The 14,976-nt window shown below is 49.2% G+C and overlaps 1 pseudogene; it reads right to left on the bottom strand.

Annotated features, from left to right (window-relative positions):
- Window positions 1–148: 148 nt before the first annotated feature.
- On the bottom strand, window positions 149–8,180 carry LOC143716490 (uncharacterized; annotated as a pseudogene).
- Window positions 8,181–14,976: the final 6,796 nt, after the last annotated feature.

Raw genomic sequence — 14,976 nt, 5'->3', positions numbered from 1 at the left:
AAAGATCCACTTCTGCTCTTCCTTGTCTGCTGTGAGATGCAGATAATGTACAATTAATGAAATAAAAGGCCACTTAAGAGCATCTAAACTGTTTCATAACACATTTAAAAGTATTCAACGTCATGTTTTACTTACTTAAGTAAATTACTTAAAGCCCATCGCTCCTCCTGGAGCATAGGGCATCGACAACAATTCTCCAGCGGGCACGGTCTTGGGTTGTCTTTTCTATTTGAGTCCAGGTGATACCACTCTTCTTCAGCACTGTTTCATTGTCTTGCTTCCAGGTGTTCTTGGGCCGTCCCCTCTTTCAAGTGAGGGACTGGCGTGTCACATTACATGTTGGTTTATGTAATGTGTGTCCAATCTAGCCCCACTTTCTCCTCCCTATCTGCTGGGTGATGGCTTCTTGATTGGCTCTTTGCCAGAGCTCATCATTATTGGTACGTTCAGGCCACCAGAATATGCAAATATATTGAATATGCGCCTTAGGCATCCATTGGTGAAATTCTAGATCTTCTGTAGTGCGCTTGGTCATTCTCTATGTCTCCGGCACATAAGAGAACAGACTTCACGTTGGAGCTGAAAATCCTCATTTTGGTTGCTTCTCCTATCTCTTTGGAGGCCCAGATGTTTTTGAGCACGATGAACACCGCTCTTGCTTTGCCCACCCTGGCGACCACATCACTGTCTGTGCCACCCTGTTTGTCCACTACACTCCCAAGGTAGACAAAGGAGTCCACTTCCTCAAGAGGCTGTCCATCTAGCATGACATGACTGTTGTTTTACTGTGTTGATCTTCATCACCTGTGTTTTCTTCCTGCTGATCTTAAGGCCAACCTTTGCTGAGACTTCTGCCAGTCGTGATGTCTTCTGCATCTGGGCATGTCTGTGGGAGAGAAGTGATAGGTCATCAGCAAAGTCCAGGTCTTCCAGCTGCGTCCAAGGGGTCCACTGTATCCCATTTCTTGTTCCCTCAGTGGTGGACTTCATTATCCAGTCGATGGCAAGCAAGAACAAGAAAGGTGACACCAGACAACCTTGTCGAACTCCTGTTTCACTGTGAAGCTGTCCGACTGCTGACCGCCATGTATCACTCTGCATGAGATGTCTTGGGACGTGTTTCGAATCACGGTGGTCAGCTTCTCTGGCACCCTGTAGTGTCTGAGCAGCTTCCACAGCGTCTCTCGCTAATGCGTAGGATGGTGATGTGGTCTGTACAGGATCTGTCCTTTCAGATGCTGAGCATCCACTGCAGTCTTCATTCTTTCCAGCAGGATTCTGTTCAACACTTTTCCTGGTACTGACAGCAGCATAATCCCTCTGTAGTTGCCACAACTACAATCTGGAATCTCTTCCTTCTCCCAGATCTTTGCAAACCGGCTGTGGAGCATGCTAGTGGCTGTGTTGATGTCTGCCTTGATGGCCTCTGCTGATATAGACCAACGCTACTTTTGAGTCATCGAAGGGTAACGCCCCTTTTTGGGGGAAAACAAACGGATTCCTCAGAGAGCAGAACTCGCTCTAGATCTGCAAAGTTTCTTGATAGCAAAAATGGCACAAACATGGCACAAACTCTTTGGACCGTAAGCGGTATTTAAAGAAGCTACTGGATACGGGGTTACAGAGGTGTCCCTTTGAAATGGTCGAAGACTGGATTAATGACCCCACGCAGTGGCCAAATATGGACTGTTCAGACATCTACCACTATTTTGTGGAATCACCAAGTAAGTAACTTTAGCCTATTTTTTTGTCATTAACACACTCACAGTATGACAAACTAGACGATGAGGCCATGTTCCATTGTGGCGGTTTGTATTTTGGTGAAGAAATGACTCTTTTTTAATTTATTTTTATTTGACGGATATTTTCTTCATCTTCCGAGAATTCAGCACCGGTAAATACACTATTATCTCAGACCATGCCTCTGTTCGTTCAAGATAGCTTGTGAAATTATATATTAAAGATGTTAACCAAACCTAAAGTGATGGGAAAAGATGAGATGCCAGGAAAGATTAGGCTATAATAGTTTTTGCGTTTACTTGCATAACTTTTGTGTTGATATAGGCTATATATTTCCTCGAAGCTCTTTATTTCATTTCCAAATTTTCTCTGGGGAAATTTTTCGTAGACATTTAATGACCGAATAAAACCTTCTCTGGCAATTCCAAAGTTTTGCTAGTGAACGCAGAATAGAGATAACATTAATTTGTTAGGATCATATAGACCAACACTACATATTTTGCCGTACACTGTAAACCTTTTTACAACTTTCAAAGTCCTAGCACTTTCTAGACACAAGCAGAAACCAGCCAAGTCCACTTTAGTCCTAGCCTGCCACTATTTCAACAGTAAAATCAGTTAACAGCCAAGATAGCGTGCCTAGTGAGAGCTAATCACGCAGCTGCTAGCAGCTTCGTCTTTCTAACTAGTAACGTTATAGCTAGTCGACAACAAAACTATGTCAATACCTTAAATCAAGTTAAATATGATCCAAGTGACATGGCCTCATCGTCTAGTTTGTCTTACTGTGAGTGTATCAATGACAAAAAAATAGGCTACCTGGTGATTCCACGAGATAGTGGTAGATGTCTGAATAGTCCATATTTGGCCACTGCGTGGGGTCATTAATCCAGTTTTCGACCATATCAAAGGGACACCTCTGTAACCCCGTATCCAGTAGCTTCTTTAAATACCGCTCACGGTCCTCGGCCGGCAAAGAATGTGTGAATGTTTGTGCCATTTTTGCTATCAAGAAACGTTGCAGATCTAGAGCGAGTTCTGTTCTCAGAGGAATCCGTTTGTTTTCCCCCCAAAAGGGGCGTTACCCTTCGATGACGCAAAAGTAGCGTTGGTCTATTTCATCTGGTCCGGCCATTTTTCCACTCTTTAGTGTATTAATAGCTTTCTTGATCTCATCTTTGCTGGCCTTGTCGCAGTTGACTGGAATTATATCCTCTGCGGGTGGAATATCTGCAGGCTCTTCCAGGGCTGGTCTATACAGCTGTAATCTGAAAGCTGGTTCACTGAAATCCTCTGCACATCTCTTTCTATGGTCATCTGAGGTGATAACCTTGTTTGTCCTTGATTGGCCGGTCAGCCTGCTGGAATTTTCCAGACAGCTTCTTGGTGATGTTGTACAAGTCCTTCAGATTCCTCTGTGTGGCTGCTTCTTCTGCTTGCTTGGCTAAGCCATCCACAAACTCTCTCTTGTCTGCCTTAATGCTCTTCCTGACCTCCCTGTGGGCACATGTGTACTGTCTTTATGCCTCTGCCTTTTCAGCTCTTGTCCGGTTGTTATTAAATGCTGCTTTCTTTGTTTTCCTCTCTTCAATCTTCTTCAAAGTAACCTTCATCATCCAGTCCTTGTCCTGTGTCTTCTTCTTGTCCAGGGTCTCTTCACAAGCATCAGCCCACAGTCGCTTTGCATGCTGCCAGGAAGTCTCAATGTCTGCGTCAGAATCCTCATACAGTTCTACCAGAAAGACTCGGGAGAATAAATACTGTAACAATAAATACATTTATTGATAGCCCAGCAAGCAATAAAGTTCTTTGGCGTAGGCCCCGTCCATAGCTCGCAATCCGAGGGTCCGGACTCTGCATTTCCTGCCTGAAGACGAAGGCAGGGGCGCAGCCGACCCCCCGTGAGGTATAGGAAGGGGCCATCCTGGTGGTGGTGGGGAGGATGGAGGATGGAGGGGAAGGGACCATCCTGGTGGTGGTGGGGAGGATGGAGGTGCATGAAAGCGTCAGCATCTGTGAACTCAGACATGTGTAAGTACTGGTCTTTTATACCACAAGTCTTAGACACGATTGGGTAGATGAGAAGGTAATAAGTGACGTAGCAATTGAGTCTTCCTGGCAGAACTTAACGCTAGAGCTTCCATTTCCTGGAGCACCAGGAACCTGTTCGAGATGGCGACACAGAATTGGTCCTGGGTACGTTTGTCCCGCAAAAGGTCCACGTCGTAACGTGTGCAGGTACTGGCTGGCTGAGCGTGTCGTTTCATATGGAAATTGACTGTCGCTAGCACCAGGTGGTGGTCCGAGGCCGCGTCTGCTCCTCTCTTCACCCGCACGTCTTCAATCGATCGCCTGAACTTCTGGCTGATGCAAACATGGTCTATCTGGTTCTCTGTGGTGTGATCAGGAGATCTCCAGGTGGCCTTGTGGATGCGTTTGTGTGGGAAGACACTGCCTCCGATGACGAGGCTATTGAGGGCAAAGAGGTCAGCAAACAGTTCCCCGTTCTCGTTCATTTGTCCCAGTCCCTGGGTTCCCATCACCTCCTCATAGCCTGTATTGTCTTCTCCTATCTTGGCATTAAAATCACCTGTTAAGATGTTAACATCCGTGCTACTGTGTTTGTTCAGAACATTCTGCAGCTGCCTATAAAACTTATTCTCTTCCTCTGCATCATTCCTCTGCATAACACTGCACCACATGGAGCTTAATCCTCTTTTGCTTGGTGGAGAATGTGGCAGTGAGGATTCGTGAGCTGACTGGTAGCCAGCTAACCAGAGCTCGCTGTGCCTCCCTGGACAGCATCAGGGCCACATCCTCTGTGTGTGGGGCGTCCTTCTCCTCATGTCCAGAGTACAGTACCATCTCTCCAGTTGTCAGCCTCAGCTTACCGGACTGTACCCACACCGGGTCTCGCACAGTCCCAGCAGCGCTATGTTGAACCTCTCCATCTCCCTTGCCACCTTCGCTGCTTTCCCAGTCTCATACATGGTGCGGATGGTCCAGGTGGCAATCTTGGTAATCCTCTTGGGCGCCTTGCAGCTTCTTGTCGGCTTTCACTGCAACGTGTCATAGTCCTCCGTAATAAAGGCTCCTCCTCTCCCAAGTCGAGTCCTCATTGAATTTTCGTTGATGATTCTGTAACACTTTGTTTTTACAGTTAGGGTTGTTGGCCCTAAGCAAACCCCTTGGCCTCGGGGAGAGGTATTAGTCTTGCCTCTACCCTTCGACCTGTCCAGCCTGGGAAGCCCTACCAGGAGTTTACACTCACGCTGGCATAGCTCTCAGGGTCATAGAGACACACAAACCACCACCCCGCGTTAAGGAATGGACCGTGTGATGGAACGTCATGTTTGAGTTGAACATAAATGCTTGTCAGCAGCACACTTTACTCAATTTATACTTTATACACAATTTATATTTCAAAAACAATATAATTATGAAATTACATATAAATACACCTAAATTCTAGTGGGTAAAAGTTGCAACTAATTGCATTTGAGAAATTTAAATTATGTTTTCATTTTATTGTAAATAACATGCAATTAAGTGTCTGAAAACATTGCATTCAGTCCACACTTAAGTATATTCTTTTAAAGCATGCTATATCATAATAAGTAATGTTTTCAAAAGTATGCTAATGTACCTCTTCACAAAGACGTGAAGTGAGAGCTGTTGACCTGAAAAAGAAAACTGGCAATGTGTGAAATCAAAACTCATGGAGCTGGAAGCGTTCACATACTTTTGTACAGTATGTTCTTACAAAAGTGTATTTACAAACATTTGGACACATCAGAAACACTGCAAGAAAGTAATAATGAATGTTGATTCAAATGATGATGTTCACAAACAACAAAACAACTACAGTAGAAAAAAAAACGTATACCATGAAATAAATCAAATATCAAATTCTTCAATAAGCAAGCAGACCAAGATCATGTTGCATGTCTGATGGAGTGAACCACTGTAAAATTTGCTCAAGGAAGGGAGGAGGACACAGATGCGGTGTCATATAATCCAGATGTCTCAAAGCTCAACAAGTCTTCTTATCAAAGCACTGGGGAGAATCTGTATCTGTGTTGAATTGCATAACACCAGTCAGTGCACAGACAGTCTCACAACAAACTAGCCAATCGAAGGTTCACTCTCCTTCAGAACATTTACCCTTAGCTGGTGTTTACTGGTGTTTTCTAAGGCAAGCATTACTGATTATGTTATTGATGTGAATTTATACTGGAAAACACAGATAAGTTATGTTCAAAATATCAGCACATTTGTATAAAGTTGGAACTGGTTAAATTATAATTTCTTGTAAAATTGTGTTTACTTTTCAATTTTCTAAAGTTTTCTATAAATGTATGATTACTGAACGTTGCTTATATCTCATACAGTGTAGCAATTTGGACACACACACACGCACACGCACACACACACACACACACACACACACACACACACACACACATACACACACACATACACACACACACACACACACACACACACACACACACACACACACACACACACACACACACACACACACACACACACACACAGAGCGAGAGAGAGAGAGATTTTGCATAGACTGATTATATACGTAAGCAATAAGGTACGAGAGTCTGTGCTGTATCATGAATAAGTCATGGCTAAAGGCCGTTTTTAGGCACAAGTTTTTATGAAGTAAAATCACTAAAATCCTTTCTTTCGCTGGAAAAAATAGTCCCTGACTGTGAACAGCAACAGAAGTTACATGCGCTTCGTGTCGCACACACGCGCACATTTGCACACACGCAAGGTCGCTCGCTCTCTCCCTCTCTGCCGTGCGCGCACTACACGGTTTTGGATTCCGGGAGATTTTAACTAATTTGCGGGCATCAGGGAGCCGCTATCAATATGCGGGAGACTCCCAGAACTTCCGGGAGACTTGGGATGTCTGTGAATATATATCATTCGTTGCGTCTAATTCTAAATATGAATGAGGATAGGCCTACTCATTCCAATGATGTTATTGATCAATTTTTTTTTATTGTTGTTCTTATTATCATTTAGGGGTGCTTAGGAACATTTTGAAGTAGCTTCAGCCCCCCTAAAATAGGCCTAACGATGTCCCTGTTGCAAATGCTTTGACTGACTCTAGTCGGTTAAAAGGACAAGATATCGCAGCGGACATTCAAACATTTTTTTAATAGTGAACATAGGACTGACCTGAAGGAAAATGCTAAATCTGAATGCAGGTAATACACTCGCTCACTCGATCTCTCTGAGAGTGGGGGTGTTGTGTATACACCCGTTGGGTGAAGTGGTCATAGCCGTGTTTTATTGTGAATACAATAGTTCTCTTACGAGAGGTTCTCTCGTATTGCGTAAGTTTAGCTTACGCTACGGGAAAGATTCATCTTCTCGAGATACTGAAGCCAAAAAATTATCCTTAATTTTGTATTCCTTGTCAACGCAGTGCAGCAGCTAGCAGACCTAGAGCAGGCCATCTCGCGTGCTCATTGGCTGCTCTGCGCAACTGCTGCAGCCTACCAGTGAGCCCGGCGTGACGTCACGCCCAATGAAGGGCGCCCGCGCCTTCATAGCGTCACAGCCCGCCAGAATGGGCATGGCCTAGCGTATAAAAGTTGGGGCTGTAGGCTGAATTCTCTGATTTTTCGTCTCTTCAGCGAGCTCTTCTTATCGCTGGATTTGAGAGAAGCAGCCGCCGAACAGCGAGAAGCCAGCTTAGGACAGCACTGAGGAAGCCGGCCGTCTTCGCCACCTTCAGCCATCCGTGCGAGCTACGCTATCCGGCGACGTATCCTTTTTGCCTTGCAAAAAAAAAAAGCATTCAAGATGCCTCGCACTTCCTGCGGCTCGTGTAGAGCCCCGCTCAGCGCCGGAGACCGCCACCTGATCTGCGCTCTCTGCTTTGGGCCTGGAACACGCAGAGCTCGCCCTCGCGTCCGGGGGCTGTGAGCTCTGTGAGGAGCTTCCGCTGTCGACCCTGTGGGCTCGAATTGAGGCGTTTAACACCGCAGCAGTCACTCCGCCCTCTGTGGGACCGCACAGGAAGAAGCGCCATTCCCTGAGACAGCTGGAACCTGTGGCCACAGCGACGCGCTCGCCGGAGAACGTCCCTCGAGCCTCGCCTTCGCCTTCTCCGCCTCTCCTCACTGCCGCTTACGAGCCTCACTGCCGTCGCATCGGAGGATGAGGCCGAGGAACACGCCACGAATGACTGCTGCTCCATCCTGGCATCGGACAGTGAGGAATGGTCGCTTCATTCCGCCACCTCGTCGATCCAGGAATCTACCCGTACCCGCGCTGGAGCTGATGCGGAACTGATGCGCCTGCTGATACAGGCTGTTGACTGTCTCGGGCTCGAGTGGTCGCTGCCAGAGGAACCCGCACCGAACAGGCTCGACGGCTGCTTCCTTCAGAGTCGCCGCCGCCATACAGCTTCAGCAACTAGGCCCGCTCCATTCCTGCCGGAACTTCATGCGGAGCTGACGAAGTCGTGGAGTACACCTTTTTCTTCAAGACTTCAGTCACAGGCCTCCGCGTCGCTCTCCCAAGTGGACGGCGCCGCCGAGAAAGGGTACACGGCTATTCCCCCTGTGGAAGAGGCGATCGCAGCGCACCTTTTCCCGCCCTCTGCGAGACGGCGGTCACGGTCGGCCCTCCCGTCTAAAGCCTGCAGAGCCACGTCCGCCTTGGTCCGCCGCGCTTAGGCTGCCTCCGGTCAGGCCGCGTCTGCGCTACACTCAATGGCTGTGCTTCAGATCCTGCAAGCCGACCTCCTCCGTGAGTGGGATGAGAAGGGCCGGGATCCAGCTGCGGTTACGGATCTGAGGAGTGTGACGGATCTCTCTCTCTGTGCAACCAAAGCCGCAGCCCAAGCCATCGGACGAGCCATGGCCGCGTTAACTGTGACAGAGAGGCACCTCTGGTTAACGCTCGCGGATATGAGGGAATCTGAGCGAGCCACCTTCCTGAACGCGCCGGTCTCTTCGGCCCAGTGGTGAACGGGATCGTTGACCGCTTCTCTGAGGTGCAGAAGACCACGCAGGCCATGAACCTCTTCCTGCCGCGACGCTCGAGTTCCGCCACAGGCCGCTCTCGCGAGAGACAGAGACAGCCGCCCGTGCCAACCAGCACCCAGCGTCCAGCACAGCCTCAGCCTCAGCCTTCGCAGCGACGCCAGGGCGGCCGCCCTAGATCGCGCTCAGACAGCCGTCACAGACCGCCGCCCTCCAGAGAGCCTTGGCAAAGAATTATGCTGAAGTCTGAGCACGCGAAGCCCTCCTAACAGCGAGAGAGAAAAGACGCGCGTGTCCCGCTGCGGCCGGACCGCCATCAAAATTCATTTCCCTGTCAGTCCCCTTCAAACAGGCTACTGCAGTGGTTCAATTAAAAGCCAACGAGCCAGTTTATTCACCCTCTCGCCTGCACACAAACGCCGTTTTCACGGCGACCCACAGAAATCTCAAAAAGAGTATAATGTCTGTTCCGGCTCACGCCGTCAGTGTTTTAAGTGTAGTGAAAGTGCCCACGCCCCAGTGTTCACCCCTACACATAAGCACTCCGAATCCCGTGTCACTCACAGAGCACACTCTCATAAAGCGCAGAAAAGCCGCTCGAGTGTTGAATGTAAGAAATGTGTCCACAGGTCTGTGCCCACTATCTGCCCGCTCTGTTACACGATCAAAAAAGCAGGTTATGAATGTAAGTTTTGTGCCCGCCAGAGAGCGCTCACGCTTGCCAACACAAACCTCCCCCCGGGCCCCGCCCGCGCGTCTAAGTGTTATCACAAAACGCAGAGCGTTAATAAAACGTTCCCCATCCAGTATGATCGGGGCTTCAGATACAGTTGTAAGTCTCATGCCCGCGTACACGCGCTCACGCTTACAGAAAGCTTTTCCGCCCGGTGCGCTGCTCGCGCGTCAAAGTGTGGTAAAAGTATGTTCCCCATCCCTTATGATTGGGACATCTCACATAAGTCAGCCGGTTTCGGCTGTCAGCGAGCAGCCATTGCCCAGAACCGAGAGCGCGCACGCCGCACTTTCGGCTCCGGTTCAGTTTCACAAGCCCGCAAATGGCGGCGGTCTGAACCCGGAGGTCATTCGCCCCCTAGCGGCTCACATAGCTGCGTGGGAAACTATCCCAGGGATTTCAGAATGGGTATTGAGCACAATAAAGCAGGGCTATACACTTCAATTCTTTCGACGTCCCCCGAGCTTTCAAGCCCGGACCGCGACGATAGTGAATGCGGAAGTAGCACACCTACTTCACGCAGAAATAGCAAAGCTGCTGTGCAAAGGGGCTATAGAACAGGTACCGCCTTCTCTGAGCGAGTCAGGCTTTAACAGCCGATATTTTCTCGTACCCAAGAAGGACGGAGCCTTCAGACCTAGATCCTAGATCTGAGACTTTTGAACAAAGTACTTGCGAAAAGACCGTTCAAAATGCTTACGACCAGAAACATCCTTGCGCACGTTCGCCCGAGGGACTGGTTTATTTCTCTAGATCTGAAGGATGCCTATTTTCAGATTCAGATAGTACCCCGTCACAGGCGATTTTTGAGATTCACCTTCGACGGTCAGGTATATCAATACACTGTCCTGCCGTACATTTACAAAGTGCATGGACACGGCGCTCTCATCCCTGAGAAGTCAGGGGCTGCGAATAATGAACTATCTGGACGATTGGCTGATACTGGAACAGTCAGAGACCTAACTGCTATCTCACAGAACAGTGCTTCTCAGTCATCTGGAAAGCTTGGGTCACACGGTCAACTGGACCAAGAGCTCATTACTGCCCAGCCAGTCAATTTCCTTTTTAGGAAAAGAACTGGACTCGGTGACCATGACGGCTCATTTATCGACACAGCGCGCGCCATGTTCGCCACCTAGCCGCGTCTTTCCAGAAGGGCAGCTTTCTCTCTTTGAAAACTTTTCAGAGGATGTTGGGCTGTATGGCATCAGCTGCAGCGATGCTTCAGCTGGGCCTACTGCTCATGCGCCCGCTCCAACGCTGGTTGAATGCTCGCGTGTCCCGCCGAGCCTGGGTGTCTGGCGGCCAGAAAATCAGAGTGACTCGCGCTGTTCGAGGGCAGACCGGTCTTTGGCCAGTGGTCAGACCAGGAGAAGGGTTTTCACATAAACTGTCTGGAGATGATAGCGGTCGAGAACGCGCTGAAGGGCTTCCTCCCGTTCATACAGGACCAGCATGTTCTTGTTCGCTCGGACAACATGTCTGTGGTTTCCTATGTAAACCGTCAGGGCGGTGTCAGATCCAGAATTCTCTGCAATCTGACAGAATGCCTCCTTATTTGGTCTCAGATGCACCTGCGCTCGCTGAGGGCGGCGCATGTGTCTGGCAATTTGAACGACGGCCCATACAAACTGTCCAGGGACAATGTTCCCCCAGGGGAATGGTACCTGCACCCCCAAACGGTCCAGAAACTGTGGCGCCTATTTGGCAGAGCGGAAGTCGACCTATTTGCGTCAAAAGACAACGCTCAATGCCCGACGTTCTTCTCGAAGGACGAGGACGCGCTGGCCCAGGTTTGGCCCAGCCTCCCGCTATATGCTTTCCCTCCGGTCTCTCTGTTGCCACAGGTGATCGAGAGAATCAGGGAAACGCGCCACTCGGTGCTCCTCATAGCCCAGCGTTGGCAGAATCAGATTTGGTTCCCGGAACTAGCACGGCTGTCACATACAGCTCCGTGGCCGATTCCGGTGAGGGCAGAGCTCCTCTCTCAGGCTCGCGGCACGATCTGGCATCCCCATCCAGAGCGCTGGTCTCTGCATGCATGGTTGATCAACGGGTACTCGTTGCCCTGCCAGAAGGAGTGATGAACACGATCACGCAGTCTAGAGCCCCTTCCACGAGAAGACTCTACGCGTCTAAATGGTCGGTGTTCTCTGGATGTTAAGCCGACAGAGGTCTGGACCCGCGGACATGCGGGGTGGCGCATCTGCTCACCTTCCTACAAGAGCTGCTGGATAAGGAAAGATCCCCATCCACGCTCAAAGTATACGTGGCGGCCGTGGCAGCGTTCGCAGAATCGACGCACGGCCAGTCATTGGGAAGACACGAGTTGGTCATCCGCTTCCTTAGAGGAGCTAGAAGGATGAATCCGCCGCGCCCCCCGTCGGTTCCCATGTGGGATCTTTCGTTGGTCCTCGAGGCCCTGAAAGCTTTTCCATTTGAACCACTAGACTCCGTGGGGTTGAAACATCTATCCCTGGAAACCGTCTTTCTGACTGCACTGTTGTCAGTAAAACTTGAGGGGGACCTGCATGCGCTGTCTATCAGCGCGTCGTGTCTTGAGTTCGGGCCGAATGACTATAAAGTCATCCTCAGACCCAGACATGGCTATGTCCCTAAAGTGATGGGCACTCCATTCAGAGCCCAAGTTATTTCATTGTTAGCTCTCCCAGCATCTGACAGCGAAAGTGATGTGAATCTCCTCTGCCCTGTCAGAGCGCTGAGGGTTTACATTACGCGCTCCGCCTCCTTCAGGCGTTCGGAGCAGCTTTTTGTTTCGTTTGGTGGGCGCACCAAGGGTCTCGCCTCCTCGAAACAGAGCCTGTCCAGATGGATAGTGGACGTTATAGCAGCCGCTTATGCGTCGAAAGGTCTGCAATGCCCTCTGGGCATCAGGGCTCATTCCACGAGAGGCGTGGCCTCTTCGTGGGCATGGTCCAGTGGAATTTCTATCCATGACATATGTGTAGCGGCGGGCTGGAGCTCCCCGTCTACCTTTGTCAGGTTTTATAACCTTGAAGTTCCTGCCTTGCAGGCTAAACTGTTGTCAGTTTGAAGGAGAGGTGTATTCTGCCCAGATCTCCTGCTTAGATCACTCTCACATGACTCAGCTCTCCTGGTTGAGCTGCACTAAGTAGGGTATGGCCATGTGCCTATACAGACCGGCGCGCTGCTCTGTATTTCCTACGTGTGCTTATGTACAAGTGATGGCCCGCGTGGCTGGCCACCTTATTTTTCACTTATGGGGTTGCCCTGAAAGTTCGGGGTCTCATGGTGGATGCTTGGCGTGAACGGTGTTGACAAAGTGTTCCCGTATGTGTTCCCAATACAAGAGAACCTCTCGTAAGAGAACGATACTCGGTTACTAACGTCACCTCGGTTCTCTCTAGAGAGGGAACGATTATTTCGTAACCGGCCGTGCTCGCGCCACGAGCGACTTCGCTTCAGTCGACGAAAAACCAGAGAATTCAGCCTACAGACCCTACTTTTATACGCTAGGCCATGCCCATTCTGGAGGGCTGCGACTCTATGAAGGCGCGGGCGCCCTTCATTGAGCGTGACGTCACGCCGGGCTCACTGGTAGGCTGCAGCAGTTGCCGCAGGGCAGCCAATGAGCACGCGAGATGGCCTGCTCTAGGTCTGCTAGCTGCTGCACTGCGTTGACAAGGAATACAAAATTAAGGATAATTTTTTGGCTTCAGTATCTCGCGAAGATGAATCTTTCCCGTAGCGTAAGCTAAACTTACGCAATACTCGTTCCCTCTCTAGAGAGAACCGAGGTTACGTCAGTAACCGAGTATCGTTTTACTTTTAGTTTAGTTTTCATGGACATCTCCTGTGTTTCCTTTTTGTTTTCTTGGTTGTCGTGGTTTATAAGCATGTTTTCCTTTGTTTTCATATAGTTACACATTGATTGATTACATCCACCTGTTCCTTGTTTAGTTCATCAGTTCATCAATTTAAAGTAGACCAATAGGCCTATTTCACAAAATGGAGACCGGGAGTAGTATAGCGATCCGGTCGCGCCACCGGCCGTTACGATCGCCATTCATTCTCAAAGTAGACAGTGAACAGCTTGTTCTCTTACGAGAGGTTCTCTCGTATTGCGTAAGTTGCTTACGCTACATGGAAAAGTCATGTTTTCTCGAGATATTGAGGCCAAAAAATTATCCTAATTTTTCCATTTATTATCAACGCAGTTAGGAGCTGTCTCACACCGAAAGGTCATCTTGATGGACGCCTCCAACTTAGGCTGGGGCGCTCTCTTTGAGGGCAGACGGTCTTTGGCCTTTGGTCAGACCGAGAGAAACACTTCCACATAAACTGTCTGGAGATGATAGCGGTCGAGAACGCGCTCAAGCGCTTCCTCCCGTTCATTCGGGACCACCATCTGCTAGTCCGCTCGGACAACAGCTCGGATCTTTCCTTGGTCCTAGAGGCCCTGAAAGCATTCCCCTTTGAACCACTAGACTCCGTGGACCTAAAGTACCTCTCGCTCAAAACCGTTTTTCTGACAGCTCTGTCACCAGTTAAACGTGTGGGGGATTTACACGCGCTGTCTGTTAGCACTGCGTGTCTTGAGTTTGGACCAAATGACTCTAAAGTCATCCTTATCCTCTGTCGGCTCTGCCAGCATCCGATAGTGAGAGCGATGTTAATCTCCTCTGCCCTGTCAGGGCTTTGAGGTCTTACATTATGCGCTCCGCCCCTTTCAGGCGTTCGGAGCAGCTCTTTGTTTCGTTTGGTGGGCGCACCAAAGGTCTCGCCGCCTCGAAACAGAGCCTTTCCAGATGGATAGTGGATACTATTGCATCCGCTTAAATGTGTCTAAAAGTCTGCAATGCCCGTTGGGCGTCAGGGCTCATTCCACTAGAGGCGTCGCCTCATCGTGGGCTTGGTCCAGCGGGATTTCCATCAACGACATTTGTGATGTGGCAGGCTGGGCCTCCCCGTCTACATTTGTTAGGTTTTATAACCTGGAAGTTCCCGCCTTGCAGGCTAGACTTCTGTCAGTATGAGTGGTGTATATGTTCTGCCCATATCTGATCGTGTGCAGACTCTCATGTGACCTTAGCTCTCCTTGTTGAGCTGCACTGTATGGTGAAGATTTATATTGACCGGTAACGCCACTCTGTATGCCCTATATATGTGCTTATGAATCCCCAGGATTCCCTGGGACTCATGAAGTGGATGCTTGGCGCGCACGGTGTTGACAATGGGTTCCCGTAGCGTTAGCAACTTACGCAATACGAGAGAAGCTCTCGTAAGAGAACCTACTCGGTTAAGTACGTAACCTCGGTTCTCTCTAGAAGAGGGAACGAGTATTGCGTAACCCGACCGTGCTAGCGCCACGAGCGATTTTCGCTGCTAGCTACTGCACTGCATTGACAATAAATGGAAAAATTAGGATAATTTTTTGGCTTCAATATCTCGAGAAAAGATGACTTTACATGTAGCGTAAGCAACTTACGCAATACT

Source organism: Siphateles boraxobius, unplaced genomic scaffold, assembly GCF_051911475.1.
Source record: "Siphateles boraxobius isolate OS27281-9 unplaced genomic scaffold, OSU_SipBor_1 6, whole genome shotgun sequence".
Lineage (NCBI taxonomy): Eukaryota > Metazoa > Chordata > Actinopteri > Cypriniformes > Leuciscidae > Siphateles > Siphateles boraxobius.
The sequence above is the reverse complement of the archived record's forward strand: the minus strand, read 5'-3'. Positions and strand labels throughout refer to the sequence as shown.